Source organism: Mustela erminea, chromosome 16 (genome assembly GCF_009829155.1).
Source record: "Mustela erminea isolate mMusErm1 chromosome 16, mMusErm1.Pri, whole genome shotgun sequence".
In the NCBI taxonomy this organism is placed as follows: Eukaryota; Metazoa; Chordata; class Mammalia; order Carnivora; family Mustelidae; genus Mustela; species Mustela erminea.
In genome coordinates this window covers 83,473,523-83,501,448 of record NC_045629.1, presented here as the reverse complement: position 1 = coordinate 83,501,448, position 27,926 = coordinate 83,473,523, and the positions used below count along the sequence as shown (strand labels likewise).

The 27,926-nt window shown below is 63.8% G+C and overlaps 1 protein-coding gene across 3 annotated transcripts in view; it reads left to right on the top strand.

The window, feature by feature from the left end:
- The first annotated feature begins 3,756 nt into the window (after nt 1-3,756).
- TSNARE1 (t-SNARE domain containing 1) overlaps nt 3,757-27,926 on the top strand; it is a 90,773-nt gene continuing 66,603 nt past the window's right edge. The window contains exons 1-2 of one of the 3 annotated variants that reach the window (XM_032315914.1): nt 4,017-4,347; nt 12,062-12,250. The gene's annotated coding sequence lies outside the window, so the exon portion shown is untranslated. Of the gene's footprint in view, nt 3,823-4,016; nt 4,348-12,061; nt 12,251-27,926 lie in introns of those variants that run through there. The other 2 variants (XM_032315912.1, XM_032315913.1) reach the window with 2 other exon arrangements.

The window sequence follows — 27,926 nt, the reverse complement described above, 5'->3', positions numbered from 1 at the left end:
CTGCTCACGTGCTCTCACCCCGAGCGACCGCGGGCCGCCCACATGCCCAGCAAGGGTCCCCAGCTCACCACCCTGGGGTCTGCCGCACAAACTGTGTGCCACGGACTGCGAAGGCGGGGGGGACCCTGCCTCCTCGGCTCACAACCCTGTCCTGCAGAGAGCGCCCAGCGGTCCCGCGTGTAGCCCTCCAGCCTGGCCGGGTGTCCCACCTGTGGGATGTGGTGCCGCGGAAGGGGTTCGGAAGTCCGTGGTGGCTGCAGAGGTCAGGACATGTCCCCCAAGGAGCGTGGGACAGCCCAGCAGGGACACCCACCGCCCCTCCCGGAATCGCTACCACTCAAGGCTTCCCCATGCTGGCCTCCTTATTGGGGGTTTGCGGGGGCTTCCCTGACCCCAGCCCCCTTAGGTCCCCTTTGCCCCCCACCCCACTCCTGCACAGTCCCCACTCACGTCTGCCTGACCGTGAGCACCGTGTGTGTCCAGGCTGCGTCCTGCCAAAGGCTAGGTGAGCCCATCCCCGTCACAGATCAGACCCGAGGGCCCAGTGGGCAGCTAGGAGCTTAGCTCCCAGGAGGAAGACACTTCCTTGGCCCCGAGCTGCCCGGGCAGGGGCCCAGGGACCCAGCTCTGGCCAAGGGGGTGGGGATCTAGGAGGAGACCTTCAGCAGGCAGGTTCGGGGCCGGAGCGCAGCGGTCCGCCGCCCCACAGCCCGCCCTCTTCCCTCAGGTCTCCGCAGCGGCAGACCTACCTGGAGGGCACCCAGAGTAAAGGAATCTGGGTCCTGGTGACGGCGAGGTCACCCTGCAGTCCTGCCGCCCAGCTGGCCTCCAAGTTGTAGTGTTAGAAGTGAATAAACTCTGGCCTTGTCTAAGCCGATGTCTTTGGGGTTTTCTGTCCTTGGCAACCCGATCTGCTTGTTCGGTGTCCCCAGGGCCCAGCACGTTGCCTGACAGCGGAAGCCAGGATTGTGGAATGAGTACACGACGGCGAACAGGGCACGATCTGGTGAGACACGGGAGGGGACGCTGCTAGGCGGCAAGCCCGGGCGGCGGGTGTGGAAGGCAAGCCTTGGGGGATGGGGATGCCGCCTCCCTCAGGGCTGGGGTTCCCAGGAGGGGCGGCAGACGTACCCCTCACCGAGGAGGTGATTAGCAAAGATAACACTCATGGCTTCGCTTTTACTTTTTACTTTTTTTTTCGCCACTGCTGCTTGGCGTCAAGTATCTGGGAGGCTGTTACAAGTCTCACGGCTGAGTTGATGCCCTAGGAGCCCCGTGTGGTGACAAGCCTGGTCGGGGGGGGGGGGGTGGCGCGGTCGGGGCGTGGTCGGTGTGGGGGAGTGGCGCAGGCCACCTGCTATCCCCTGCCAGCCCTGTCCCAGCCCGTGCCCCTCTCAACGTGCCCCCTGCTCAGGTGCCCGGGCCCGCCCACACGTCCAGATTCCCTCTATCCAGCTTGTGCCTGGGCCTGCCTCACCAGTGACACGGAGGCACCATGTGAAACCATGCTCACTCACACACTTGTCCCTGCTCCTTGAGGCCACAAATGTCCTGCCTGCCCTCCGAAAGCCCTCCTGGCTAGACACACACTCGAAAGGGCAGCAGGTCCATCCTGAGGTGCACAGGGGTCGCATCTGCTTGGAATGGCATCCGTAGCAGCAGGGAAGAAGTAGGGGCCTGTTTCCTCCATGACAATGAGGCCGGGGGTGCAGTTGGGGCAAAGGTTCCCCATCCCCAGCTTGGGGTCCATTCCCTAGCTCCCCATGTGGCTACTGTCTTCCAAACATTGCCCACACTCTGGAGAAAGGACACGGACACAGAGGAAGCAGGACGGTCCGATCAGCTGGCCAGCCACATCCTTCCCTTCTGAAGGGGCCTGAAGACTACTGTGCCTCCCATGGTCATCCCCCTGCCAGGACGGTCACACAGCCGGCCCTTGCTGACGGTGAGGCTGGGCACACTCCTGCCCCGAACAAGGGACAATGGGAGACTAGGCCACCATGAGTCTCGGGTTCATGGGACTTGGTGGGGAGCAAAAGAGAGCTACGGGAGCGGTGTGGCTGTGCGAGCCTACTGTCTGGGCAGGGGTGAGGGAGCCAGGCTCCAGCGCACGGAGAGCACGGGAGGAAGGGAGGCTCCCTGCAAACCGCAGGCTGAGCCGCCCCCCTCACCCCCCGGAGACCCAGCATAACCACAGGGAAGCCTGCGCTGTTTCTCATGGCAAGAAGCCTTTCCAGGTACAAGTTTAGTGAGAGGTGCCTCAAGGCTCCTTCTGAAGACCCGTCCCCGACCTTGTTGCTCGCAGCCCCGCTGAGGTCTAAAGGGAAGATCCAAATGAGGGGACTGCCCGCTAAGGACAAGCCAACCCCTGCTCTCACGTAAGAGCCCTCCCAGCAGGAGCCAGTGCCCGCCACTCATTCTGCTGGCAGTGGACATCCGCCCAGAGAAGGGCCTGGTGCGCCCGTGGAGCCAGAGCGTCTGGCTCTCAGGCAGGCGCCTGTCTCGGGAGACCTCTCCCCTGAAGCCCTAGGCTGTGGTCGGCAGTCACTGCCACGGCCTCTCAGGACCAGAACGGGCTTCCTTCGCCCACCAGCTGTCGTGTGGGCAGGACGAGAAGCCCCGTCCAGATCCTGGCTTGTCTATGAAATGGGCACATGTCACTGGCCCACAGCCATGGTGACGATGACTACGGGCTGTGGCACCGGCTGATCTGAGCAAACGCCTGCGGGCCTGCTGGTGCCCCCTCCTCCTTCCCCCCTGCACGTGCGCACGCACACACACCCGCGATCGTCCCCACGCTCTCATCCAAGCACACATGCACACTCACCCTCACACACTCGGTCACACACTCTCGTGTCCACACCGCTCAGCGTCCAGTGCCCGGTGCTCACACATACACGGATTTGTTCTCACTCAAGTCTTGGGCGCACACACCCGTGCGCAAACTTAAGACCCGAGAACCACCCGAGCATCAGGAAGCAGCGCCTGTCCCCGAAGCCCGCTGCAGGAGGCCGCCCCTGCCGGACCCGCCGTGGAAATGCCCCTGCGACCACTGGCCACCAGCAGGTACCGGGAGGCCAACTTTGCCCCGCGAGGAGAGGCCGGGGCTGGTGTAGGGAGGCGGTGCGGAGGACCCGGCCCTGGGGCGGCTCACCCGTGGGGCCGCAGGCTCAGACGGGGCACACTGGCCCACGGTCCTTCCACGGGGGGGCGTGGGGGGCGGCCTGCAGGGGAGGCGGGGACGGGCGGGGACGGGTGGGGACGGGCGGGGACCCGGCCCCGGCAAGGCCTCTGGAGGGGCAGGTGCTGCTCCCGGGAAGGGGCTCCACGGGGCCGCGGTCCCAGCCAAAGGCCGCGGAGGCTGGGCCATGGGCACGTCTTGTCTCAGTCACTTTCACGGTCACCGTCTCCCCCTTCTCCCCGGCCAGCCTCGGTTCCACGGATGGAGACTGGCTCGGGGTGACAACGGGCCTGCCATCTCACACGGCCAGGGAGGGGACCGCGCGGCCCCGGGGACCCTCGACGCCACTCAGGCACGCCGGGCTGAGAAAGCACTTCCGGCCCAGCCGGCCGCCGTCTCCGGCCGTTTCCGGTCGTCCGCGCGGGGCGGTCTGGGACTTGTAGTCCTCGGGCGCACGCCGTCCGCGGCGCGGCGCGGCTCGGGAGGCCATTGGCTGGCTCGAGGCGCCGGGGCCGACGGGACGGGCGAGGGACGGCCTACGGGAGGGGCCGTCACGTGACGTGTAGGGCCCGGCTCCGCCCCCTGCACCGCCCCTCCCGCCGAGAGCCGGCGGAGCGCGCCCGCGAGCCACCCCGGCCCAGGTGAGGCGGGGTCTGGCCGGGTCCGGCCGGCGGGGTCACGCTGGTCCGGCCGGGAGGGCGCGCGGTCCGAGGTCGGGGTCGGGGATCGGGGGGCCGGGGCGGGGCGAGGGGGTGGGGCCTCCGCGGGCGGGGTCGGTAGGGGGCGGGGCCGCCGGGGGGCGTGGTCACGGTGGGTGGGGCGGGGCGGACGGGCGGGCCGGGGGTGCTGCGGCTCCGCCCCCCGGGGCGCCGGTGCGGGGTACCCACCTGAGGGCGCATGCGCGCGGTCGCCCCGAGGCCTCGGGTCCCACTTGTGGGGCGCGCGGGGCGGCCATCAGCTCCGCGCCCTCGAGGCCGTCACGTCCGCGCCTTTCCGCCGCCTTCGCGTTCGGCCTGCGAGGCCCTCCCGGTGCCGCGCACTGGGGCCTCCCGGCCGCGGAGCTCGCGCGGGACCCGCCGCGCGCTGGCCCCTGCGACCCCCGGGGGTCCGCTCCCGGCGCTCCGGGGGCGCCGTCCGGCGTGGCGCGGCAGCCGCGCGTGGCTCAGGTAGGGGCCCTGCCCCGGCGCCGAAAGTTGTGGCGCCCGCGCGGGGGCTGCGGCCGTCCGGCTCCCTCGCGCCGCCCGCTGCCGGCCCCTCCCCCGGCCTGGCCGCGCACCTGTTGCGGCGCGTCCGCCGACGGCCCTGCCCGGCCGCTGCTTCCCGCCCTCGGCTCCCCGTGCTCTGTCCCCGCCGCGCGTCTGCCTGCTTTCTGGCTCGGGGGGCCCGCGGGAGCCCGGCGTGGGGACGGCGCTTCACGGAGCCCCCCGGGGACAGCGACTTGGGGCACGGATGCGGATGAACCGGGTCGGTGTGGGGGTGTTGCAGCCCGTGCGAAGGGGACGCTCAAGGTTCAGCCTGGGGCGTGCTGGGTCCCCCGGAGAAATCTGGTGCCGCAGCTGCCTGCCCAGGACAGGGCAGGTTCAGGACTCAAGTCGTGGTGCGGTAGCCGTCCGAGATGGGCAAGTCCAAGGAGGCTTCCTGGAAGAAGTGGAGCTTTAGCTGGGCCCCCTCCACACCTGTGCTCTGCTGGCCTGGCTGCCCTGACTGTTTCCGGGCAAGTTCCCTGTGGCGGCGGCGTGGGTGCCTGTGCACAGGGACTGCCATCTGGGGCGGGCTCACAGGCTTCTGGGCAGGCAGGCATCCTTGTGTCCCTTCCCCAGCTCCCTGCTGCCGGTAGGGTGAAGGTCGGGGTCTGGCTCCTGCCTGTCGCTCCAGCCACATCTTCTACCACGTACCCCAGCTCTGTCAGGGTCCATCGCCTGTGCGACTCACCTCTCTTCCGCTAGTGTGACAGCTCAGTCTCCTTCTTGGAAGGCCCTTGTGTTCTGGATGTCCCCTTTGGAACCTCCCTGTTCCCTGCCGCCCCTGGGGGAGGGCCACCCCCATACCTGTGGCCCGCAGCCCCCGGTGCTTGGCTTTTCTTCTGTGTCACCCTGAGATGACCTGTGTCTGTGTGTGTTCTGCACGTGACCACACAGAGGCCTGCATCTCGGTCACCCTTGCATCTTGGGTGCCCAGCAGAGACTTGCCGGCAGCCAAGAGAGAGTGGACGGGCAGTCTGAGGCGGCAAGGAGACGGTGGTGAGAAATCAGCCATGGCTGGGCGTTTGTTCACCATGTGGGGAAGCTTGAGGCAGGGAGGTGGGGCTTGCCTTCCGGCTGGGGGAGAAGACTGCCACTGTGGCCCAGCTTGTCCCAAGCCATTAGTGACAAGGGCTGGATGTGTGCTGCAGCACCCCAGAGAAGGGAGGACCTCCTAGGATGTGGAATTTGAGCAGGGCCAGGCAGCAGGGCAAGGTTTGGTTGGGAGAAAGGATGGGCGGGGCATCCTGGGGGTGGAGGTGCCCGTCATCCCTGCCACACTCACGTGGCACTCGGGTGCTGGGCTCTGGTCCTCAGCAGCTGGAGCCCAGGGCCTCAGCTCATCCTCCCAGTGAGCCCAGGATAAGGGCCTGTGACTACCCCCCCCCCCCCCCCCAGAACAGGTGAAGAACCAGGTCGGAAAAGGTGACTTGCCCCCAGTCCCTTCACTGCGAAGTCCCAAGACATTACCCGTTCGGCCACAAGGCTTCTGAGGCTGGGCCTTTTGTCGCTCGGACTCCTGTGTGGACAGTTGGCCACGGCTTAGGTGTGCCTGTGGCTCCTGGATTTGTTCTGACGGCATCACATGTTGCGAGTGGAATTTCTCTGCCTCGGCGCCCTGCACTGCCCGGCTCTCCGGTAGTTCCCCCATCGCTGCCACATCCCGTCCCGGTGACGGAGCCTGTGAGAGAGGAGCCGACTGACAGCAGGAATGAGGGTTCTCGCCCTGCTTCGGCTCCCTGCCGCGAACACCTGTCTCCCATTCGGGGGTGGGAGGCGGGCGACGGGAATCACCATTCCTGGTTCTGGGTGATGAATGTGGGGCTCAGAGGGAGCTGCTACTGCACCCGACCGGGGCCTCTGTGCGCTCCCCCGCCGGCTGCCCGCGTCTGGGAGCCGCGTCTCTGCTGCCCACCTGGGGTTCCAGGCCCGGGGCCAGTGGCTGCCTGCAGGGGTGCGGCGAAGTGGTGAGGTTGGTGGGGCGGAGCAGAGCTGAACTGTCATCCACACACCATGCGACCCGTGGGGACGGAGCAGAGCTGAACTGCATCCACGCACCACGCGGGCCCGTGAGCACTGCCGTGGCTCCAGAACGTCTTGTGGGAATGGAGGTGGTTGCCTTGGCCCGAGTCCCGGCGGAGAAGACAGGACTTGCCTGTGAGCCGGACCCGGTACCTTGCAGCTGCCTGAGCCCGTGGTGCTGACAGGGACGCCTCCTGGCGGGCATCGGGTCAGTGTGCTCTCTGCCGCCGGGGGCTGTCCTCGGAAACCTGTTGCAGCTGCGGGATTGTCCCCGTCAGCCTGAAGCCTGGGCAGGACAGGCTTGAGGTAAAGGTGACCGTGCACTTGTCTTCAAAGCCGCACCATGCGGGATGGAGCCCTGCCCAGCTTTCAGGCCCACCTCGGGCTCAGGGAAGCTCTGCGAGGAGGGGGCCGGGTGGTAGGCTGCCCGCGTCAATGTACCGGGGCAGTGTCTGGGGCACGGGATCTCTGGCAGGGCCCTGCCTTGGTCTTTCTGTGCCCAGGGGTGCCACGGAGATGAGCAATGCTCAGAAGGGTTCTTGAAGGTCCCGTCTTGCACGCAGGTCCGGAGATGCGGTGAGTGCAGGGGGCTGCCCGAAAGCCATCCCTGGTGTTGTCACCAAGGCTCCTGCGTGCAAGGCATGGAGGGAGGCCACAGGGAGGGGTCAGTGATGGGCTAGAGAGACCACCCTCTCCCCCAAGTGTGTGCGGCTGTGGGTGGGGCTGGAGGGTCTGGGTCCTTCCCTATGGGGAAGGGGTCCTGGATGCTGGCAAGGCCTGAGATGAGTCTTAAAAACCGAGTAGCAGTCGGATGGAATGCGGTGGTGGTGGGGGGGTGTTCTCGGCAACAGAGGCCTGAGGGGCGGCACAGCAGTGCTGGTCTCCCACAGGCCTGTGTGACCAGGGTCAGGCTGTCAGGCCTGGGAGCCAGGCAAGGCCTGGATTTTGTTCCTGAGCCGGGAGAGGTGGGGTGGGGGTCTGGGACAGATGGCAGGAGGCTGCTGCAGGCAGTGACAGGCCTGTGCCTTACCCCCGTCCACGGGGTCCAGGCCGGGGAACCTGGGCTCAGGATCCTGTGGCTGGGTCCATGGGGACGGCAGCTAGGCCACAGGCCCCTGCCAGGGAGCGATTGGTGGCTGGGGACCGCCGCGTCTCTCCCTGCGGGACGGGGGGTGGCAGGGTGCTGCTGTCCCCGCAGTGCCGGGCTCCCGCTCGTGGAGGGGGAGGCAGACGTGGGGGAGCAAGCCCAGGGGTCACGCTGACCCCGCAAGCCCCCAGCCTGGAGCTCTGGCCCCACACACCGTTGGCGTTTTCTGTGACTGAATCGGTGTTATTTTCCGTCTCTGATTTCCCCTGAGGGAGGGACTGGGCCCCGGCCTGACTGAGTTCCGTCCTGGTAGGGAAACAGGGATGTCCAGACGTGGCCGTGCCATGTCGCAGCTCTGGCATCCTGACGGACGTCCCTCCTTAGCATGTCCCCGAGCCTGCCCTTTCTGGTCCTGTAGCCCCCTGGGGACCGGGGCACCAGTGCCATTGCAGGGGCGGGCACACAAGCCCAGGGCAGGGGGGAGGAGGGCCCCGTGGGGCCCGGGGGCTGGGCTGGCTCCTTCTTCGGAGCTCCCGCTCTGTGGATGACCAGGGCGAGGTGTGGGCTGCCTTTGAGTGGAAGCATGGGACAGCCGACCGTGGTCAACGCAGTGGCCATCCCCGCTTGCTGACGCTGGTGTCCGCCCAGCCCCTGTTGGGTTCTTGATGTCCTCAGCTCAGGAGACTCCCCCGGGTTGGGAGGCTTATCCAGAGGCATGGGCAGATGTGAACCCAGCCCCCGGGCTGCAGAGTCCCCTCACCCTGAGCTGGCCCACCTTCCCGCACTCCTGTCCCGCTGCTTTGCGGGGGACCTGATCGCAAGGCGCGTGCATCCTGAAGGATGCCTGTGGGTTAGAGGACCTCGTGGCTGTGTTAAGAAAGACCGACTCCTGGACTTCTCCTCCAGATCGAGCTGCCGTCGGGCTCATTCTAGAGGAGAGCTTGGCGGAGGTCTGAGAGCTCTAGGGACTCTGGGCATCCAAGTGCCGACCAGCACGTGGAGACTGGAGGCCGGCGTGACCGGTGAGGCTGGACGGACGTGTGTAGAATGAGCTCGCTGGTGACCGGTGGCTGGCTTTCCCCGACCCGTGCAGGGTGTCCTGTGACTGAGTCAGCGCTCTTAGGGCTTTGGGGGCCTCTTGCCACCAGGCATCCGGCTTCTCGTCTGCCGTCTGTCACCGGAGCCAGACCCTGGGTGCGGGCTGCGTGGCGCGGACTGAGCCTGCGCTGGCCGGGAAGCCGGGCTGTGGGGTGCGCGGTGGTGGCGAACGAGGAGGGCGTGATGGCATCTGGGGAAGACGGGGTGGGGGGGTCAGGCTTCCCCCACACTGAAGTCACCCAGCGCAACAGCCTCCTGCCTGGGCTCCGCCTCCTGCCTGGGCTCCGCCTCCTGCCTGGGCTCCTCCTCCTGCCTGGGCTCCGCCTCCTGCCTGGGCTCCGCCTCCTGCCTGGGCTCCGCCTCCTGCCTGGGCTCCGCCTCCTGCCTGGGCTCGGCTGCCCACTCCGCACGGGCTTTCAGAAGCAGCGCTAACGAGGGCCCGGGCTCATGACTCGGGTCTGACCTTCCCCCGCTGCGTCCCCCCCCCCACCGTGAAGGTGCTAATGAGGGTGCCTGGGCTGGGGGTGAGGAGCGGGCGCCGGGGCTGGGGAGCGATGTCCAGTCGTTCCTCCTGAGCCGGGACCCAGAGAATGTCCAGTCGCAGGGGCGGTCCTTCTCGCTGGCCTGCAGCCTCCAGCCGGGCCACCTTTGTTTCCTCTTGACGTGGCGGCCCCCCTTGCTGGGAGCAGTGCCCGTGGCCCTCTTCTGCTGGAAGGCCTTCGGGGTGCTGGTCCGCGCTGGGGCCGGCCGCCTCCCTCCCCCGGCTTCTGCAGCTCCTCGTGGTTTGACCTGATCTTCCGGGCTTTGGTCAGCCTGCCTGGCTGACTCCTTGGCCTCCCGAGCCTGCCCTCGGGTGTCCTACTGCGGCTGTCTGCCTAGAAGGGCCGGTGTTGGCCCCGTTTGGTGACCTGCTCCACGTGTCGAAGGCTCGGTGCCGCGTCGTCTCTGGAAGCCACCCGTCTGCCCCTGCTGTTTGTTGCAGTCCCTCGGGAGGGCGGGGCATTGGGTGGTCTCAGGCCATCGGTCCCGCCTGGCAGGTCCTTGCTTGCCGTGGTGTTGGGCTCCAGTGCGCTCCCCCAGGTTACCTGTGTCTTCTCTGTGTCTGTGGCCCTGGGCTGGGAAGCGCATGTGACAGGCCCTCCATGAACACTTGTGCAAGTGGGAGCTAGCGGCTGGAGGAAGCTGGTTCTTGGCCTGGTGGGAGGAAGCGGCGAGGGGCACCGAGAGCGTGGGTGGGCCAGCCGTGAGCAGGTGCTTCCCAGACATGAGGTCCACTTTTCAGAGCCAAAGGAGACCCGCGCTTGGAGCCAGGGCAGGGGGAGGGGTGACCACAGCTGCAGGGGTGGAGTCGTCCACACCCTGTAGCTCACTGCTTCCCAGGGTGTAGGTAGCCCTGCCGCCGTGAGCAGATGACCATTTGGCAGGTGGAGGCGTGGGGTGGGGGTCAGTGCTGGTGACCGCGAGACCACTTGGTGGTCTTCAGGCCACCGATCAGAGCAAGGCAGTGGGTGGGTTCTTTCTCTTGGACTGTGAGAGGGACTTGGTTTTCCCAAGGCCAGCAGCGAGCAGAGCGGAGCTGGGGCTGGAACACAGTGTGTCCTGCGTGAGACCTGGGCCCCACTTGACGGTGCTGCCCTGTAGCCCCGAGGAGGCTGGACTGTGGGGGGCTGCTGGACCAGGCTTGTGGCTTCTCATTGGGACGGGATGGGAGCTCGAATCTTCCCTGCTATGCGTGCCGCCTTTCTGTCCCCAGGATACCTCTGATGTCACGGGTCCCCTGGACCCTGTGAGTTCCGTTGTGCTTGAAGAAGGGATTCTTCAGGCGTCGCCTGAAGCCAGTTCAGCCATCCTTTGCCGTGTGGGCAGGTCTGGGCCAGAGCTGTCCGCCACGGGGGGGTCGCAGCCCTGCGTCCTCTGGTCTGACGGGATGTTGGGACAGAATGCCCGCTGCTTTTCTGGGCCTCTGCCGCCCTGCAGGAGGGGTTTGGAGGCCGTGGTAGGAGACGGTTCAGCATGCAGGCGTCTGTCCTTGTTGTGGGAAGGGCGGGTTGGCATCCAGCTGGAGGCCGGGCGCGGTCGGGTGGGAAGAGGTTCTGACGGTGCAGGCCAGGCCTTGCTGTGGCCACAGTCCTTCCCCAAGTGTCAGTCGCCTGAAGCCGGAGGGGTGCGGGTCCACCAGGGATCGGCAGGACTGGCTCAGGGCAGTTGGAGCCCTGGGCGGATGGAGCAGCTGCCGTGGGGACTGTGTGGTCTCCCTGCCAGAGGAAAAGAACTCTGGGGCCTTGTCCTGGGAATGAAATGCTTGGCTCAGCAGGGAGCTGGGTTGCTTTGGTTCACAACTCACAGTCCAGAAGGAGTCCCATGACCACCCCCCCGCAGACCCAGGAGTGCCCTGTGGGCTTGCTTCCCGGGGGAGGGGACTGGAGATGGTGGACAGCTTTCCGGACGCTCATGCTGCTGGGCCAGGCAACCTTGTGTGTCTGGAAGACCACGCTTCATCCCTGGGCTTCCTCCCTTTCCCCTGGGGGTGCCCTGTGCACGGAGAGGTTGAGCCCCGTGGCTGCCCACCTGCCTTCCGGTCTCAGGCTCCAGGAGGCCGGTGCTTGGGAGAGCAGGTCAGGTTGAGTGTGGCCTCTGCTCCGTCCCCTTAGTGACTTCGTGCTTTGAGATGGACAGGCTGGTGTCACTTCTGCATCATTCAGTTATTTTATTTCACGACAATGGTACATTCACGTGCACTTGTAGGAAATGATTCTGAGCATCCTGGGGACCCTTCTGCGGTTTTCCTCACGGTGACCGGGGTCACAGCCAGGATGCACGCGTGGGCGCAGTCCAAGTAGATTCGATCACGAGGGGACCCCGTGTGCCCCCTGCCTGCTGCCCTTCACCCCGGAGCTCCTGGGAACCGCTCGTCTGTCCTTCCTGCTCTAATGGCGTTTCTAGAAGGTTACATACATGGGGTCCTATAGCGCGTCACGTCTGGGGACCGGCTCGGTCCTCTGCTGTGGTTCCCTGGAGATTTCTCAAGGTTGCCACGCGGATCGGGAGCTTGCTGCTTTTCAAGGCCGAGCCCTGTTGTGTGGGGCGGAGGGAGCGCCCTGGGGCTCGCTGGTGTCCGTGCCCTGCCGGGCTGGCAGTGGTTTGTGGGTTCGAGAGTGAAACGTGGGGAGCACGCAGCCGGAAGTGAGCAGTCCCCGACAGCCAGCCCCGGCTCCACATCTGCAGGCAGCGCGGCCTCGCGGTCTCTCGCGTGCTCCCGGCTCGGCGAGCCCCGGGTCAGCGCAGATGTCCGCCTTCTTACTTGTCCCCGGTCTCGCGCGAGGCGTGTGCTCTCAGGCCTGTGCCCCTGGTTTTTATTTCTCCCCTACTAAATGGAACGGCCAGAAATTTTTCTCTCTTGGTACAGAGAGCTTCTCTTTTCCTCTTTGACAGCCGAGACTGCTTCAGGTGTGGTGGTGCCAGCATCGGTCCCGCCATCCGTCGGCGGCGCCTGCCGTGATTTCCGGTCTCCGCCCGCTACAGAAGGAGCCGCCTTGTTCCCGAGTCGCTCCGTACGCGTTTACGTGGCTCGTACGTGTGCAGGGGCTGGCCCAGAGAGGCACGCTCGCCGGCCTCCTCCAGGTTGGTGCTCCTGGGGGGCCGTGCCGGCCGTGCCCGCAGCCGTCGGGCTTCGGCAGGGACATGTCAGGTTCCTTTTATGAGGAATGAGTCGGTGTCGTTTCAAATATCAGAGACTCTTGTATTTTCTTTGTGAGCTCTCCGTGCCTCTGTTCATGGTTCACGGACGGTTGTGGATCTGTTCCCCGTGGATCACGGAGATCAGCTCTTTGAGGACCAGACGAGTCCGTCTCCGGCCTTCGCTCTGCTTCCCGTTTGTGATCCGCCGCGTCCAGGCTCTCCCGCGGTGGCGTCCTCCGCTCCGCTCCTCCGTCGTGGCTGGGCCTGCGGTGGAGTTAGCGAGGGCAGCTTTCCCTCACCTTTCCGAAGGCCCGCGTTTCCTCGGCTGCGTGCGGCCGCTTCTGGAGTTCTCACTCGTTCCCCTTCCGTCGTGGTGAGCGGTGTGAGGTAGGGGTCTCTTTCCCCGTGGTTTGCTCGCGCTCCCAGCTGGGCACTGACGCGATCCGCTTCTGCCCCTGGTTTTCGTTCTAGCCGAGTCATGCTGTCAGTTCCTGCTGTATTCGGATTTTTACAGGTGCGTTTGTTTATGATGCGAACACTCAGCGCGAGGTCTACTGTCTTCACTGCCGGCGTGCCCTGCGGCTGGCAGAGCACATCCCTTGACTTGGTTGACTGCAGCTTCGTGCCCGCTGACCAGCAGCTCCCCGTGGCCCACTGCCTGAACCCCTGCCGGCATGGGCCGTCCTGACTCTGGGCTTGGCTGTTGTAGACGCGCTAGGTCCGTGGCATCCACGGTGTGTGTCCTCCTGAGACTGGCTTATGTCACGGAGCATGTGTCTGCAGGGCTCACCCGCGATGGTGCGTGTTGCGGGGTTTCCGTCCTTTTCGAGGCCGAGAGATGCTCCGTGCCCCGTTGGAGGTGCCCCTGTGCTCGTCGTCCAGCTGTTGACGGATGATTACCCCGTTCCTCTCTTTCGGCTCTCGGGACTGATGCTGCAGGGATCGTGGCCAAGCTCCTGTCTGAGATCCTGATTTCAGATCCTTTGGATGCAAACTGAGAAGTGGAGTTGCTGGATCATACAGGAGTTCTATTTTTAATTTTCTGAGGAGCCTCCATTCTGTTCTGGGTAGTGCCTGTGCTGTTTTGTGTGCAGAGTGTGCAAAGGCTCCAGTTTCTCCACGTCCTTCCCAGCGCTTGGTGGCTTTCATTTTTTTGATGTTTTTACCGTCATGTGGTAACAGTGGCTTGTGGGTTTGGAGGCGGACCCCTTATCAGATCTGTGGTTCCCCTACGTTTCCTCCTGTTCCTCACGTGCCTTTGGCGATGGTTCCCTTGGCTTCGCAGGAACTTTTTTTAGTTTGATGTTGTCCCACTTCTCTGTTTCTGGTTTTGTTGTCGTGTGCTCCAGGAAGTCATTGCCAAGACGGACGTCAGAGGCTTTGCCCTGAGGTTTTCTTCTAGGGTTTTACAGTTTGGGTCTTGCAGATGTTTGAGATTTGATTTTGAGTTGATTTTGTGCGTAGTGCAAGCTGGGCTCGATGTCATTTTTTCATACGCATCATCCTTTGCAGAAGAGCCTGTTCTTCCCTGTGTGTGTCTGTGGCGCCTGGTTGGAGATCGGTTGCCCGAATGCGTGTGGGTTTACTCCCGGGTTCTCTGTTCTGTTGTTAAGCAAAATGAGCCATCCAGGCGCCCCTGTTTTTCTGCTGTTTAGTTCATCGCGTTTTGCTTACAATTAACTTCTTTTGTTTTTTCTCAGTTTGTCCTTTTTCTTAGGTGTGTGATTTGTGTGTGCCGTTCATTGGCTCTTTTCCAAAACGTGGTTAGCATTTGAGAGCTTTTCCTTACTTTCGGATCCGGGGTATTTTCCATAACATCGCGGTCTGGAGGGTCTGTAATTTTGGTTTCTATTTTCATTTTTGGTCCAAGAGTTGCTTCGGCGCAAGTTTTAAAATTTCCAAGCGAAGTGTGTTTTGATTTATTGGTTTTCTTATTTTGGTAGGTGTAACTGCATTTTTAGGGAAGAACACTGACTGTCTTCTTTCTGGGTTTTATGTGGTTTTCCTTGTGGCCCCGACACGGAGCCGGTTTTCATCACCGCGTCCCAGGATCTTGAAAAGATGGTCTGTGTCCTGACTTGGACGTGGAGATGTTGATGTGGGTGTCCGTCAGTTGTGCCCCCTCAGTGCTGTCGTACGGGTCACGCCTGTCTCTGGTCTCTGTCCGCCTGCTCTGCTGTGCGCCCTGCCGTGGGTACGTTTCTGTCTCTTTCTCCTCGTGTCTCCCCTGAGTGTTGGCTGCTGTGGGACCTGATGCGCAGCTGTTCGAAACTATTTTATTTTTATTCTGGATTGCGTCTGTTAGTGTCATCCTGCCACCATTGTCTCGTTCCTGCGTCGTCTGCTTTGGGTCGTGACTCGTGCTGCTCACTCTGGTCCTTCTCTTCCCGCCCCTTCTGAGTGACCTCAGCTGCGTCTCATCTGCCGCTGGAAGTCAGGCTTAGCTTTGAGATCCCACCGGAGAATTTTTCAATTTTTAAAATTTCGCTGGAGAAGTTAAAGTGCTTTACAGGAATTGGCAGGTCATGTGTATTTGGTTTTAGTTCCATTGCGTGTGTTTACTGTCTCTTACTCTCTGGTGCGTTTTCTTTTTTAAAAAGTTTCTAAGTTTCTGACGTTTAGGAGAGTTTCTGTCTTAAGTCATGCTCCCTCACGTAATGCTCTTAGCTCCCTGTTTGTGGGGACCACTGATAAGGACCCGCTGCGCCAGGCAGCACATTATCTCCCCTGCCCTTGTCCCTCCGAAGCCCCCTAGAGCCACTGTCACTGTTCTCACCCCTGAAAACTGTGAGTGCGTTCTAGTACATGGCAGAAAGGGAATTTGCAGGTGTAATTAAGGTTGTGTGGTCCTTAAAAGAGTTTATCTTGGATTATCTGGGTGGGCTCAAAGTGATCATTTGAGCCCTTAGAAGCAGAGAACTTTCTCCAGCGAGACATGAGAGAGATTCCAAGTGTGGGAAGGATTTGAGCAGGGGGCCGTGTGCGATGACCTGAGGGGAGCTTCTGGTCCCGGGCTGACCAGCTGACTGCCAGCACGGGAGGCGTGACCTCAGCCCTCTGGCCATGGGGATCTGGTTTAGCTAGGGCTCTCGGATTCTCCCAGAGCCCCTGCAGCCCAGCCTGACTCCTCACCTACAGAAACTGGGTGATGGCACATCTGTGTGCTTTTGCTGCCAAATTCATGGTCATCTGCTCGGCTGCCGGAAGAAACACAGGCTCCTTCTGCGGGCGCTGGTGGCCTTGCTGTGCTCTGCATTCTTCCCATCACTCAGCTGCAGTCCCTGTGGCTCCTTCCCTTTCTCCCTGTTTATCTTTGTCCTGCTAATACTTGTTTTGTGACAGAGATGTCCGCTGTCAATCACGGGCTTTGGGCGTTCTCACTGATGGGCGGTGGGCAGTGGGCTGGCTGTTCCTCCTCTCCCCTCCCTCCGTGTTCACCAGTTGGTCATTTCTCCAGAGTCAGCATGTTACCTGGGCTCGTTCAGTCCAGCCCTGTGTCTGTCTGTCTGTCTTGTACCCCCAGGGGCGTGTGCTAAATGCTCCCGCCTGTTAGATCCAGTTCCCCTGCTGGCCTCGGACAGGCTGCGGTGTGCCCTGCGGATGCTTTCTCAGAATGGCTTCTGGGCCGGGGCCTGCGTGTTCTGGGCGTGGGGGGCTGGGCGCCCGTGGCAGGAATCCTTGACCTCCACTCCAGTCCTGCAGCGGCCCCCGCACTGTCTCCTTGATGAAGTCCCAGAACCTAGGTCAGGTTCGGTGGGGTGAGGTTCGGAGCCGACAGCTAAAGGAAGAATTCTTTCTTCGTCGCTGGTGCAAAAAGGTGGTTTATTAAAGCACAGGGACAGGACCCGTGGGCAGGTGGAGATGCAGCTGCCCTGGGTTGTGAGGAATGGCAGGTTATATACCTTGTGGTTGGGAGGTGCAGGGGTGGGGGGGCTTGCCCTTGTGGCTTGATCAATGTCGTCTTTAGGTCAGCCATTAACATCAAGATAGTTGGGAGATCCTTGGTGGGGTGTTATGATCCTGCTGTCATTTACATTCCCTTCTACCTCAGCCTCCTCCAGTTTATGGTGGGAGGGAGACATTAGGGCTTCAGGATCAGAGAGTTATTTGCCTCTGGAACTTTGTGCTGTTGATAAGGTAACCTCCCTGTTTGTAGATCTCCAGGACATCTGCAGAGCAAGGGAGATTCCTGTCCTGCAGGATTGTGATCTCTGCAAGTTAACCATCTGTTTATCGTTCATGGCAGTCAGGGGTGCCTGAGGAACGCTACACATATTACGGAGGGTGCAGAGGGGGTGCGAGGCGCCAGCTTCTGCTCTGTCCTCAGCCGGCCTCCTGCTCCCTCATCATCCCGACTCGGGGTGTCGCTGTGCGGGAGCCGCAGACCTGCTCTTCCTCCGGGCGGCTTTGCTCCATTTCTGTCCTCAATGCTCCTTCTCTTCCTTTGTTCTCTGAGTTCTGCCCGCTCAGGGTTCCCTCTCTGAGCGAGGTCTCGTAGCTCTGCTTGGATGACTTCCTGTGTGGGGACACTTGCTACGTGTGCGTTTCCGGGTACACCCTCCTGCCCTGCTTCTGTTGGGCGGTGAGCGTCCCTCTCCTCTTGTTTTTGGTGCCAGACCCGAGCAACCACAGCCACACCCAGTGCCGCGAAGCTGTTGCTCTGTGCCTGTGTCTGGGGGTTCATAGCTCTAGCTCCTACAGTTAGGTCCTCGACCTCTTTTCGCGTTGATTTTGTGTGTGGTGTTAGGTCAGCGTCGCCTTCGTTTCTCCGCACGTGGGTGTCCGGGGTCCCAGCGCCCCTTGTTGGAGACGCTCTCCTTTCCCTGCTGCACGGTCCCGGGGCCCTGCTTGGAATCATTCGGCCACATACGTGACGGGCTGTCTCTGGGCTCTCTGTCCGCCCCACGGTCCGTGTGTCCGTCTTTATGTCAACACCACAGTATCTCGATGGCTATAGCTTTACTGTAAGTTCTAAAATCAGGAATGTGATATCTCCAATTTTGCTATTTTTCAGTATTATTTTGGCAATTGAGAATTTATTGTTCATTTTGGAATGAAATTTTTTTCCCTGGATCAGCTCTTTGTAAGGGTCCTCCCTGCCCCCTTCTCAGAGACGCAGGGTGTGGGGAGCTAGCCGTGAGCAGCTTGTGGGCACAGACGGTTGTCCGTGGGGGAGCCTGTCCTGCGGGGGAGCCTGACCCCAGTCCTCCTGAGAGCCTGTCCCGCAGGGAGCCCGTCCTCCCGAGAGGCCGTCCCCAGAGAGCCCATCCTCCTGTCCCATGGACAACCCATCCTGCAGGCGTTCCCATCCCCCAGAGAGCCCGTCCTCCCGAGAGCCTGTCCTGCGGGAGAGCCCATCCCGAGGGAGAGCCTGTCTGGGCAGCTCTCTGTCAGCGGCTTCTTTCCTGCAGCCTGACTGACCTCTCGAGCCTTCTGACACCAGCCCTGCTTGTGCAGCTCTGTCCTCGGTGACGCAGGGTCAGCCTGGAGCACACAGGGAACGTATTTTGCAGGTGCTCTCTGAGACCGGCTGCTGCTCTCGGCATGCTGGTGCCTCCTTCAGCGAGGACCCCGCTGGCTTCACCTGCTCTCGGGAGCCTGTGCCTGTGTCGTGGGGCCTGCAGACTGTACACGTTTCCTGCTTCCTCTGAATACAGAGTCTGAGCTTTTAAATTTCTTGTTTGATTACTTTGGGGGGTCATTCTTCTCATCATCTTAATGAGATTTCTAGAAGGAAGTAGAAAAAGCACGTATTCTGTGACGTGGGACTGTGAGGAAGGGCCAAGCCCAGGCTGGAGGAGAGGACTAGGACTGTTGCGTTCAGCACCGCGGACAGCTCCAGGGCATCCCACAGGAGCCCCTCACCCTCACGGGGCCTCCGTCCCCGGCAGCCTGTCCGCCCACAGGGATGTCTCCTCCCTGGAGACCCCAGGGGCCAGGGCTGTCCTGGTGCTCATCACTGGCAGGCGGGGTGTGCAGTCAGGGGTACCGCTGTGGGCGGGGCTGAGGGAGAGCTCTCTCACCAGGTGACCCCTCTGCGGTGGGTCTGCATTTCCCGGTGCTGTGGGGAGCAGTAGCCTTTGGGGCCCTGGGCTGTGCTATGGCCTGCCCCCAGCCACCCTGCCGCCCCTGCCAGGTGGTGCCTCTCTGTGATTTAGCTCTGCTTTGGTCCCCACCCCCACCTTCCCTGAGACCCTGCTGCTGCTCTTGCCCCTGTCCTGTGGTGAGGGTCCTCTCTCCCACGCTGCTAACCTGCTGGTGTCACTCCAGCTGTGCCCAGCCTCCCCTCCCTGAGCGCCACCGCACCCCTGCTGCGAGGGAGGAGCGGGTGTTTGTGGTCTGGGTGGTGGCCCGGTGGCAACTGACTCCTGGAGGGCAGGTTCCTGTGGCTGGGGTGACGGCAGGTGGCAGGGCCAGGGGAGGCTTCCCGGTGGTCGGATGTGTGGCAGCCTTGGTAGGGTCACCCTGCTGTTGGTGCTGCTCCCAGTACGGCAGACACGGGGGTGAAGCCACACCCGGACCCCTGCCACGTCGATGTGTTGGTGCTGTGAGTGATGGTGTCTGCAGGAGGAGCGCTCAGGCCCGTGTTTCCTCCGCTCGCCTGCGTGGGGCTGAGTGCCCCAGCGCCCTGTACCCTCCTTTCCTAAGGGAGAAGGTGTTCTGGGCCTGAGGTCGTAAGGGTGCGCTGTTAGGATCGAGGTTTCATGTGTGTGCTTTGTCCTCTTTCCCTGCGACCGGGGGCTCAGCATCGCCGTCAGGCAGCCCCTCTGTGCCTGGCCCCACACGAGGGGACCTGGGGCTCTGCGGTCTCATGGAACATTCTCACTGGTGCCCGTGGTCATCCTTCCTTGCTGGCCTCCATGCAGAGAGCTGACCCCCAGGCCCAGTTGATTTCCAGCCTAATGAGCCCTCCCGATAGCTGCGGCCTGGTGGGCGGGGCAGCACGGACCCTGGCAGGACGTGGACCCGGGTTTCTATCCCCCCTCGGCCCCTGACTGGGCTTCCTGGGCAAGATCCTGCCTCTCTGTGCCTCAGTTTCCCATCTGAAGTGTGACAGTCAAGGTTCCTTTCCCGTGGGTCTGAGGGTTAGATGGTGACCAGGTGGGCTGTGCCCAGGCAAAAGGGGGCCATGGTGCCCCCAGCCCTGTCCCCACCACCCACCCCTCCTGCAGCAGAAGCCTCCAGGTCTGAGCAGGACTGTGGCTTGTGGGTCTCGTGCAGCTGGGGGTGGCCGTCATCCCCACCCCGTGACTCAGGCTGTCTTCTTGCCTGTTTGCTGCTACCGTCCTGGAAGGGGGCTCAGCGGGCGGGGCAGACAGCTGGGTGGTGGGCAGATCCAGGCCTGGAAGCCTGGCCTCCTGAGGCCTCCCCAGAGAGTGGGGGGGGTGGGCAGAGGCGGCACGGCAGGCAGAGAGAGAGACGGGCGTGTGTGGCTGCCGTCCCGTGGCTGCCATCCTGACTGCCCCTTGGTGCCATCAGCGGCCGTGCTTCACCGTGGCCCATCCTGGGCGCTGGTCTGGGAGGAGGCTGGGGTGCCTGGCTGGCGCCGGGTGTGATGTGGAGTCCAGGTTGCTATAGCAACACCCCGAGGTGCGCCACCGCTGCTTCCCCAGCTGGGCCTCCTCTGCCTCTGGCTTGCGGCGCACACGGGCACGTGGGGCTGAGCGTCTGGCCTGGGTGGGCGCCCAGGGGGGATGCAGAAGTGCGTTAGGGGGATGGGCTGAGAGTGGCTGAGAGTGCCTGCGGGCATGACCTGAGGCTCTGTGACTCAGGGTCTCCGTGGCCATATGCCCCTTAGCGAGGTGAGGGTGTGTGCCGAGGTCATCTGTGGGGGAGGGGACCTACTCCACCTGTGGCCGGCACCCCCCAAAGGAAACGGGAAAGTCAGCGTTGTGAGCCACTCCTCTCTCGTGCCCCGCCCTTGGCAGGGGGTCTGGGGTCCGGCCTGCCTGGGGCAGCCGCCTGCTGTGGGAGAGGATGCCCGGCGTCCACGTGTCTGTCGCCAGCAGCCAGTCTCTGGCCACACTCATGGGCCACCTTGGCAGACAGATGGCCGAGGGACCTGCTTCTGCGCAGTCCTGTGGGGGTCTTGGCCAAGTCTTACTCCTGAACAGCACAAACGGGAGCATGTGCCCAGGACCTGGGGGATGGCTGTGCCCGCCTCGTGGGGACGTCTGGGAAGGTCTGGTCCGGCCCGTCCCGTCAGGGTGGCTGTGTCTGTGCTGTACTGTGGGGCAAACCCCGCGGAGGAAGTGGAACGGAGCTGCTGCCCTCAGTCTCCTGCCTCTGCCTCCTTCCCCTCCTGCGAGAGCCACACCTGCCACGGCCACTGCCCCTCCCTCCAGACACCCTGACCTGCACCTCAGCCCCTCGGAAGTCGCCGGCCTCGACAGCAGAGGTCACAGGGTGTGGAAAGGAGAAGGCTCAGGGCCTGGGCCTGGGCGAGGGTTGGCTGCCTCGTGCTGACTCACGGCTCCGGTGTCCCGCTGTGGGTCAGTCACTCATCCGGACATTTCCTGAGTGGGCCAGGGGCTGGTGGTGCGGAGGTGGCTGCGATGGGCGCCGGCCTTGGGCCGCCTGTGGCTGCAGGGGGCGGCAGGGACAGTAGTGATGTCTGGGGACATAGGGGTGTTTGCCCAGTGCTCCGGGAGGAAGGGCTGGGGCCGGGCCGGGTTCCCTGGGCGCCCGTGGGTGCCTCCCTCTGGCTCCTGCCTCCTGTGGGACAGAGAAGAGGCTCTTCAGACGCAGGGAGGAAAAAGACTGGACCCGTCTCCCCCATCTGAGCGGCTGGCCCTTGTCGGGTGGTTCAGGGACTTGAATAGGCGAGGGTGGTCTAGGCTGGGTCTCTAGCCAGGGTCTTCTGGCCCTACGGAGCCACAGTGGCCTGTAGCCCTAGGGCTGGCGGCAGAGGCCAGTCTACTCCTGGAGGGGAGGCTGGGTGGGGCCCCCAGGCTGCGGAGCCCGGCTGCCGACCTCTGTGGGGACTGGGGGGCCCGGCTGTTGACCTTGGTGTTGCTTCCATCTGTCCATGGCCCCTCTTCTGTCTGTCGTGCCCTGTGGGTGTTGGAGGCTCTTGGGGGACAAGGACATTCCGGGTTGGATGGACCTGTGACGTGTGGGTCTGTCCCTGAGAACCGAGTCAGGAAATGCAGGGTCAGGGCTCACCGTGAGCTCCAGCCAGGCTCATGTGCTGACTGAATCCAGGGTCAGCTGGGGCTCCTCCTGGGTCGGGCTGCGGCTGGCTGGGGTGACAGCCCCCTAGTGACCCAGGACCCGCCCGCGGCTCACCCGCCCACGGCCTCCTCTGCCCTGTTCCTCCGCCGCAGCGGCCGACTGGTTCTGTGACTGCCTCGGCGTGTCCTCACGCACCCCGCAGGGCCCAGTCCGCGCGGACGGGTCAGTGTTGGCACTCTCAGCCTTGTGCAGCCGTCACCACGCAGTTGCCCCGGGGTTTCATCCTTCGGGTAGAGCCCGGCCGCCGCCGTCACCCCCCACCCCTGCCCTGCATCCACTTGGCCGCCCCTGGTGTGCGCCTTGTCTGCATAGATGGGTCTGTCATGGACATTTTGTGCAAACGGAGTCCGCCGTGCAGGGGCCCATCTCTGCCGGCGGCACCGGTGGCCCGTCTCGGGGTGTCTCTCGGGATGACACTCAGCAGGTGGAGCTGCCCCTCCCAGTCTGTCATCGGCACAGCGATGGGGTTTGGGGTGCTGGAGCTGAGGCCCCGGCACGCACAGGCCTCACGGGTTCAGTTTGGAGCCTTTCGGCCGCCGTGTTCACCCGTGAAGTGGCCGCTGCTGGCCAGATTGAGCACGGGCTCCCCGGAAGGTCTCCCCGCCCCTTCCGGCCCCTGTGCCCCCTGGTGACCCCAGCAGCAGACGTGTGTGTCGTGTGTTCTAGACTTTCGGGTGTGTGGTGTCGTCCAACGTGACCTCCTCGTGGGCTGGCTTCCTGTGCGTGACCCGGCGTCCCCATGTGTTGCGTCTCGGCAGGCCCTGTGTCCCTTGGGGGGACGGACGGGCAGGGGGTTGTCCTTTCTGTTGGGCTGAGTCTGGGCTGTTCTGTGTGTGGGAGTGACGACCGGGAGCGGGGGTCTTTACACAGAACCGTGCGGCAGGTGTCCCCGGTAGGGGCTCCCACAAGCAGACCGCACTCCACCCGCACCTCGGGGTGACTGAAGGGAGCACGTCCGGCTCGGTTCTCTCTCAGGCTGGCCTGTCTCCGCGGTGGCTGAACGTGTACCGTCAAGGCTGTTGAGGGTCACGATGTCGTCCTCGGCCTTAGGGGGCCCGTACACACGTGGCTCTTCGCCGTTGGGTGTCTTGGCTGTTTCTGGGTTGTGTTGTTTATTTTGCATGTTTCCGAGCAGCTCCCGTCCGACCGGCGGGCGTGCAGGCGGGGTGCGGGCTGCGTCCTGCCGCCAGCATCCCAGCGCGCTGTCCCGGCCTTCCCGCCGCGCCCGGGCGCCCTGGGCTGCTCTTACGTGGCTCCTCCCGCAGGCGGGCCATGCCAGTGTCTTCCTCGCAGCGACTGCGCCGTCCTCGCGTGTTCACGGCACCTCGAATGTGTTTAAAATTCATGTTGTACGAGTGCGTCGCATGCAAACGGGAGCAGCCTTTGTCCCGTTCGTGGCGCCGGTTTCTACGTGCTGGTTGTCTCCTGGTTCTGCCCGTGTTGCGTTTTTTTGTTTGTTTGTCTGATGTGCTGCCAAACGTGCTTTCTCTGTGTGTATGTGACGTTGCGTTGCTCTCTTACTTCTGACTTGTTTTTCAACCTCAGCCTCCCGTCCACCTGGACCGTTCTGGTCGAGGCTGCGAGCTGGGGAACCGGCTGGTAGGTCTGTCCGAGCACCGGCTCCTGGAAGGGACAGGGACGGGCTCTGGGTGGGGGGGCTCCTTCCTTGGAGCCTGTGTGAGCTCAGGTGAGGCTTCCACCCGCCTCGTGCGCCAGGTCCTTGCCGAGGGTGTGACTTGGGTGAGGCCCCGTACGGTGGCCACATGGGTGAGCTCCTTGAAGCCCACTTGTCCTTGACCCCTGTCCTCGGCTGTGTCCCTGCCCAGCCCAGGTCCCAACGGGGGCGGCCGGAAGCTGCTGCTTCCCGGGGGGAGGTGGGCTTTCTGCCATGGGTGTCGTGGGTGGGTTCCTAAGTGTTCCTTTGGACTGGAAGCTCGTTGCCCCAAGGCTGTGGCCCCGGGGGTCCTGCATCTGGCAGCCCCTGGTCCTTGGCTTCTCCCCTCACCCTGCCCTTCTCCTGGGCCACCCGCGGGGTTCTCAGGGCTCCCTGCACAGAGCAGGCCTTCCTTGTGGGCAGACCGGGGACTGGGGACTCAGACCTGGTGGCACCTGCCATTTCCTGTCCCCCCATCCTGCAGAGGGAGCGGGTCCCAAGCGACCCGCCGGGCGTCCGTCCTCCCTTCCTCTGTCCGCGCCGCGCTCCAGTTGCTGTCTGCACCGGGCCGGGGGGACCGGGCTGCGTCTCCTGCGTGGGGACCCCTGTGTGGGTGGGAAGCAGGCATTTGCTTTTAAGGCCCTGCTGCTCCTCCCGGGACGTGGATGGGCAGGCGCGGTGCTGTGTTTAACGGGAATGACTTGACTTGTTCCTTTAAGGACCACGGCTTTGCGCGGCTGCCGAGTGCGCTATCACAGACTGGGCAGTGGGCATGGCCAGGAGGCATGGCCAGGACTGCCCAGTGGGCTGGCCCTGCGGCCGGCAGCAAACAGGCACATCCTGAGGGGCAGAGCCAGCTGCTGCCCACCCCAGGGCCTGCCGGGTGCCCGTCTCCTCCTCCGCCAGCCCACCTTCCTCTTTCTCGCAGGTGCTTAGCAGCCCGGGGGCAGGGGCAGGCCTACTGCCACCCATACGGCCGTGCACTGTGGTGGCCCTCCCCTGCCCCCTGTCCCCTGCCCCCGCAGGCACAGGCTAGGCCAGGTCCCTCCAGGGCACAGCTGCGAGACTTGCCCGTGTCTTCCTGGGGCCCCTGGATCCAGAGACCCCTGTGGGTGCCCAGGAGCCCCAAGTGGTGTGTTACAGGGCTTGGTGCTGGGTGGCTCTGGGCGTGTGGTCTGCTGACGGGGCCGCCCTCGGGGGAGGTCGCGCGGTGCCTGTGCAGGCAAGTCCAGGCCCTGTTCTCCGCTCAGGCTGCTGCCTCCCTGGGCCAAGGGGACCCCGAGCTCCCGGTGTTGGGGCACCTGCCTGGTGTCTGTCCCGCAGGTTCTGTCCGGCGTGGATGTGTGGGCCGCAGCAGTCTGGTGGGGGAGGACACCTTCCCAGGCCCCCCTGAGGGCAGGGCGCGAGGCCCCGGGGGGGTCCTCTCGCGGTCTGGCCTCTCCGTGCCCACTCGTGCCTCTTTCCCGCTGCAAACTGTTTTCACTGAGGGACCTGCGGGTCAGGGGTTTCCCACTTCTGAAGGGCTGTGCTTGGAAGCCAGGTTCCCCGCGGCCGGGCTGTGGTCTTCTAACGTGTCCGAGTCCGTGGATTTGGAGCTAACGCCCTGCTTTGCTGCGCTCAGCTGCCCATTCGCAGACTGCAAGGGCCGTCGGCCGTTTGATCCTGCCGCTTGCCCTCTCCTGCCTGCGTGACTCCTCCCTCCCTCCCTGTCGTCCGTCTGTCTCTGCCTGCTGGGGCCACAGTGCCTGCTGGGCTCCCTCAGCAGCGGGTCAGCCCAGGTCGTCCATCTTCGGAGCCCCAGCCAGCGGGGCTGGGTTGTGTCCCCGCAGCTGCCCTTGACCCCTCCTTCGCCGCTGGCCCTCCTCCACCTCCCCCTGCCCTCCCTGGGCCCTGCCCTCCCGGCCCCGCCCCCAACACCCCTCCCCCTCAGGCCCGCCCCCTGGGCCCGCCCTCCCTGGCGTCCCTGTGTCAGGGCAGACCCTGGCGCGGTCGAGGGGCTGGTGACGTGGTGACTCTCAGAACTGCTGCGTGGTGGTCTCGGGGTCTCCCGCTGTCACAGTTCCCGCCTGTCGCCAGCCCAGGCTCCTGCAGCAGCCAGGAGCAGGACCTGGGGGACCGTGGCTGAGGGGCAGCCCTGGCAGGAGCTCTGAAGCCCGCCCTGGCCTCCAACTGGAGGGCACCCGTGACTGCGTTGTCTTCACGCTGTTCTGGTGTCTTGGGCAAGTTGGGGGTCGGGTGGAATGTCGGGGGGGGGGGAGAGTCCTGGAGTCACGGCCCTCCCCTGCCTCCCCCCTGGGTTGGGTGTTGGCTCCCCCTCCTGCTCGTGTGAGCCTGGCCCAGCGGGGCCTTGGGCTCCCAGGGCCTTTAAGACGGCTGCGCTGTGCCGTGACGGGCTGGGACACCCGAGCAGGCCCCAGCGGGGTCTGTGCCCTGTGGCCGCTTCGGAGACCAGAGGGTGCTCCTCCCAGGGACCCGGTCCTGGGCCTGCCCTCCGCTCTCTTTTCTTCTCGCACCCGCACCCCGGCCGGGCTGGGGGAAAGTGCCGGGAAGAAGGTGGGGGTCCGAGTGGCTGGGCGGCCCGAAGGAGCAGGGGGGGGAGCAGAGCAGGGAGAAACCAGACGCAGGGGTGGGGCCGGGCCCTGACGAGCCCACCGGACAAGCTGGCTGGCCTTGGTGAGCGGGGAGGCGGCCCAGTGAGGACAGTGGGAGGACATTCCACGGAGCCAGTGTCCTCCCTGAGCGTCCCTGGGCGGCGGGGCCATGGGCAGCGCCTGGTCTCGGAGGCCTGGGGGCGGAGGGGGCTGGGGGCCCATCCTGTGGGTGGCCTTTCCTTTCGCAGCCTTTGGATGTTGTGTCCTGCTTGGGAAACTCTCCGCACATGGCTAGAGGAGCCCACCGTTTCATTTCCGCAGACCCTTTGAGCTTGCACCCAGATAGCCACGGGCCATTAGGAACGTGTTCTTTTTACTGGGGTGGGCCTGGACCGCTCTGTCGTCCCCCACGGTGACCAGATGTCCCAGCGCCGCTTATCAGACGGTCCCGCTTTGGGCGGAGACGCCGCATCCCTTACCCGGCCGCTCTGTCTTCAGACGTCCTCATGCCGCTGGCGTGTGTTTTCGTGCACAGAGTTTCAGCTGTAGAAGATTTCCGGTGGTTGTGGGGGGAGATTTCGCACGCCCGGAAGTTCGGTTTGGAATGAGCGTTCTGTGGTTTTCGGTCTGTGCACAGAGTTGTGTGTCCACCGTCACTCTCCAGTTCCAGAACATTCCCGCCAGCCTAAAAGAAACGGCACACCCCGAGTGGTCCGTCCCCAGACCCCTCTGCCCCTAGCTTCTGGCAGCCTCCTGTCTGCTCTCTGTTCGCGTGGATCTGCTTCTTCGGGACGTTCCTGGAAAGTGGAATCGCACACGCGTCGTTTCCGCGTCAGACCCCCTCGGTCCACAGGATGTGCTCCAGACCCGCGCGTGTCGCCGCCTGGGCCAGCGCTCCCTTCTCGGGGATGTCGCAGGTCTGGGGAGAGTGGTCCCTTCTGCGGGTCTGTTTGCCCTCGTCCTGGCTGTCGTTAGTCCTGTGGTTTCCTGCGGGACCTCCCCGCCAGCCTGCCCCTCTCTGGAAGGATGCTTGCTGGTGGTGTTATCGGGGTGGAGAAGGCACGTCTTCATGAGGTCCGAGAGCTGGGGCTGGCTCTCTGTCGTCGTGGGGCGTTCTAAGGTTTCCCGTGACTGGTGCTTCCTGTCTGCCTCCACGTGCGTGGAAGTCGGTTCCCACGTGTGCGGGCTTCGTCGTTGCCGCTGCGAATGGGGTTTCTCTGCCCGCCTGGCCTCCTGCCGGGCATCGGTGTGTGCAGAGGCTGCTGCTCTCTGTGAGCCCCTCGCCGGCTGCTCTGCCCACAGCTCGGACTCACGGCGTCCCGTGTGCATTTAGCGAGTGTGCCGTTGAGCCAGTGGCCACGAGGGACCGTTGCTTCCAGCCCTCTGTCGTCTTGCGATGACCCCTGCTGTCCAGTGGCCCTGGCCGCAGCCTCCAGAGCAGAGTTGGGCGGTGCTGGGTGTGGAGGTGCCCAGGCCACCTTCTGGACCTTTTATCTAACTGGTATTTATTTCATCATTTCTAGAAAGTTCTTCAGCGCTTGCATCAGAAATGTGGTTGGCGCCTGTGGGGGGCCTGTAAGTCTTTGCCTTTGGTCCGTTAGTTGTGTGGTCTGTTGGGCTGGTGGACTTCTGGACGGCAGACATGCCTCGCGTTCCTGGGACAATATGGAGCGGGGTTCTGAGTTTTGTCTTTTAGGGTTCTGTTTGGTGCTCTTGCGTCCATGCCGAAGCTGTTTGCCATTTGTGTTTGGACGGCGCTTCTCGGGCTTGGGGACCGGTGCTACACACGCTTTGTTACAAAGCCTCAGGATGCCTCCCTCACCATCGGCAACCCGGGATGCTCCTCGGGGCGCTGGGGACGTGGCGGGACCCCCGCACCGCCGTCTGGCCCTGGTGTCGCTGCGGGTGGCTTCGCGGTAACTGATTCTGTTTCTTCTCTCTGGGTTCGTCTGTTTAGGCTGCCTCCCGTGGGTCGCTTTCGGCAGACTGCGCTTTCCTAAGACGGAACCCCTTTCCTCGGGCTTTGACAACTGATTTGCACAGGGATTTGCAAGTGGGGCCTTAGGCTGCCTTAACCTGAGCTCTGGCTCCGGGCGACTCTTCCCTTGGAACGTTCCAGGTCGCACACGCGTGTTTCCAC